Source organism: Cucurbita maxima, unplaced genomic scaffold, assembly GCF_002738345.1.
Source record: "Cucurbita maxima cultivar Rimu unplaced genomic scaffold, Cmax_1.0 Cma_Scf00251, whole genome shotgun sequence".
Classification (NCBI taxonomy): Eukaryota; Viridiplantae; Streptophyta; class Magnoliopsida; order Cucurbitales; family Cucurbitaceae; genus Cucurbita; species Cucurbita maxima.
In genome coordinates this window covers 4,707-8,540 of record NW_019272267.1, presented here as the reverse complement: position 1 = coordinate 8,540, position 3,834 = coordinate 4,707, and positions in this window count along the sequence as shown.

The window sequence follows — 3,834 nt, the reverse complement described above, 5'->3', positions numbered from 1 at the left end:
AAACTTTTTGGTAGAAACTGAATAATCCCTTGGCTCGGGCAAGAGAAGGAAAAGGTAGTCGTACTCCTATCTTTTCCATCAGGCAATAGGAAAGTTTGAGCTGAAAGATTGAATCACACCGGGTAAGAAAGGGGACTTAGCAGGTTTCTCCAAACGTATAAACAATCAGAAGACGCAACTGATCCTGAAGAGGATACCGATACGCATACAATCTCGCATGGAAGAATCTAGCTGAACCGGATCAAGGGTCCTAACCTAGTCCGACTGATCTTCTTTGGCTGGCCCCCGCCCCTTGCAATGAGGTCAACCCGTACGTGCTTTTTCCTTTCATTTAGCGAGATAGCTTACCAGCTCTTTCGGCTCATAGCAGTAGTATGAAAAGCTGAATCCTCATCCTGAGTCGAGTCTACATTGCCATACGAATCGACATCGTCCAAACCAAGAGTTTCTATTTTTCTTTAACGAAAGAGGATCTAACAGTTTCGATAAAACCAACCTCTTTTAAAGAAGGAGTCGCTCTGCCTTGATCACCGTGGACATACGCAGCTCCCGCTTTACCTTTTCCTTCCGTGAAAAGGAAAGTTCCCTCACGATAGGCTCTCCCAGCTCCCGAACGTCTTTCTATCAATCGAGAGAGATATAGAATAGTACAACAAACCAACAAGACAAGAATGGACTCATAAGATGGGCGGTCAGGGAAGCGATTTCATTTGTGTTATCCGCCAAGGAAATGATCAAGGAATTCTCTATAAACGGCTGAGAGATGACCGTATTGTTGCACATCCTGAATAAAGTACTGTAGGCAAGCCAATTTTTTTGAAAATGAAAGCGTGTAGAACTCAGATCCACTTTCTCTTCAATTTGTAAACTTCAGATCTTATCTTCCTTTCGTCTCTAGGTGACTGAGAGAGAATTTGGTCTTGGCGTGCATCCGGTTCGGTCAAAAATAAGGTACAAAGCAGACTGATTAAATGGGCTTGAAGTTCCATTATCGTTAGGTCGAAGATCTCTACTAGGTTTAGTGCACTTTGGTAGTTACGAATGTTGCCGTAATTGAATGTCTTTCTCATTCGACATTCTCTCTTACCAAGCACTCATACTCGCCAGGGTTGAGGAGACAATTCGTGAGCTAATTGGTCTTCGAGATTGCGTATATGCGAAAAGAGCTCACTTTCGATTTTCTGTCTCGGCGTTTTGTGCCCGGTTTTGGTTCTGGAAAGGGTTTGATCTCTTTCATTGGAGCACATTGATTCTGAAGGAGTCTTCGAAACCGGTGGAAAGGCTATGATGACTTCAGGCTATTCAAATAGCATGACTGATACCACAAAGAAAGGGCACACTAGTGGAATAGTTTTTTCATAATAATTATCTTAATATATGATACCAAAAACCTGCCTGATGACTGATAATGTAAGGGGTTTCAAAAGACAAAAGAATGACAATTCTACAGATGATAGAAAAGAAGATCTTTTTTTTTCAGTGTGCGCGGTTCGCCTGCCTTCTTGACCAGGATAGGTTACGAGGCTTTGCACTTTGGCCCCTGAGAATACCACATCAAGGTGACAGGATTCGAACCTATGGTTCTCTGAAACTTCTTCATCGACAGATGACCTATGTGACAATAGCGGACAACATAATGCCCCTGAGAATACCACATCAAGGTGACAGGATTCGAACCTATGGCTCTCTGAAACTTCTTCATCGACAGATGACCTATGTGACAACAACGGACAACATAATGAAAAGTTTATAGAAAGAATACAATAGGACAACATAATGAAAAGTTTCTAGAAAGAATACAATAGAACAATTTGTGTAATGCTCTTTTTGAAGTCTGGCTCAAGACGATCTTTATTCTTCCCCAAGAATATGTTTCATTCCCTATTCTCATCTTTTTGGTTCAATGTTTAAAAACCACATTTTAAATCATATTATGTTGCATAACTCATTTTGTGTTTCATTCCCTATTCTCATCTTTTTGGTTCAATGTTTAAAAACCACATTTTAAATCATATTATGTTGCATAATTCATTTTGATATAATATTGTTGGGGGCATTTTGAGAATCAAACTTGAGACCTCTCACATTCAAAACGATAATCATACCACTTGACCAAATGCCTTTATAGCAGATCTAAAATTCTTAATTGCTTGCGTTTTTTCTTTTGGAAAAAGGGGCATTCCGAGAATCAAACTCAAGGCCTCTTACACCCAAAATAAGAATCATACCACTAGACAAAATGCTTTTATTATGGACGATATATTAAGTTGTTTATGGAATGTATCATTATTATTTCATATATTTTCTTTGTTAATGAAATCCATGAGCAATTATTATTATTATATCTTTTAGATCTAGACTGCTATTAAATTATTTACATAGGGTTTGCGACAATTACTGTAGAGAGAAAAAAATAGTGTAAGTTTTAGTTTGATAGTTTCATTTAAGACACATATCGTGTTGTACACAAGTAAAGCAAATATCGAAAGTTATGATTTGGATAGGCATGCCTATTGAAAGTGGAAAAGATAAAATGATATTAAGAGCATTATCATTAAGAGGGTTGAAAATGAATCTACGCTTGCTGCTATTGTTGTAATTAAAAAGGGGAGCTTAAGTGAGGAAACTTCAATAGAAACCTTGTTGCCACTACATGAACACCACGACGCAAAACAAGGTCAGATAATGGATTTATCCCCACCAGGAGAGAAAAAACAAGGTCAGATACTAAAGAAGGAAGACAAAAACAAATCACTGAAGCAACACATGTTCACACAGAAATATCATTTAGACAAATGAAGAGAATGTTAGGTTATGGAGCCTGCTGCTTATTTATAGCTTGGTCAACGGTTATATCCGGTAAAGCTATATTTGATAAAGCTATATCCAGTAGAGCTATATATGGTAAATAGCTATATATAGTAGATGGTTAAATCTGGTAAAGCTATATATAGTAAACTGAACTATATATATATCTCATCCGGTAGAGCTTTGAAAATGTACTTTATGTATTCTCTGTAATTCTCTCTTACTGTACATACGTGAAGACATCAATAAAAAAATAATTCTTTTAGCCAGAGTTCTCCTTACACTTTTCTTCATCCTGTTCTTTGTGTTCATCTAGATCGAGTGTGTGCATTGTTGTGCGACCTTAACAACTGGTACCAAAGCTAGGCGAAGTTCACCACAATCTATGAAGATGGAAAGTTCAAAGATTGAAATTTAGAAGTTTGATGGATCCGATTTCGGTTTCTAGTAGATGCAGATTGGAGATTATCTGTACCAGAAAGATCTTCACGAACCTCTGTTGGGGGTGAAGTCGGATACCATGACCACGGAGTAGTGGAAGCTCAAGGATCGACAAGCCTTGGGGCTGATCCAGTTGACGCTATCCAAAAACGTGACGTTTAACATTATCAAGGAGAAGACAACGTTAGATCTATTGAAGGCGCTGTCAAATATGTATGAAAAATCGTCGGCTATGAACAAGGTGTATTTGATGCGGAGATTATTCAATCTACAGATGTCTGAAGGTGGATCTATTGCTGATCATATAAATGAATTCAATATGATCATAAGTCAACTAAGTTCAGTGGAAATTAATTTCGAAAATAAAATTAAACCGTTGATTTTGATGTCATCCTTACCCGAGTCATGGGATACTATTATTGCCGCAATTAACAGTTCCCGAGAATCTTATAAACTGAAGTTTGGTGAAATTCAAGATGTATTTCTCAGCAAAGGTACTCGCAAACGAGAAATTGTTAATTCATCTAGTAATGCTCTTAGTGTTGACCAACGGGGAAGAAGCGTAACGTGTTGGAATTGTGGAGG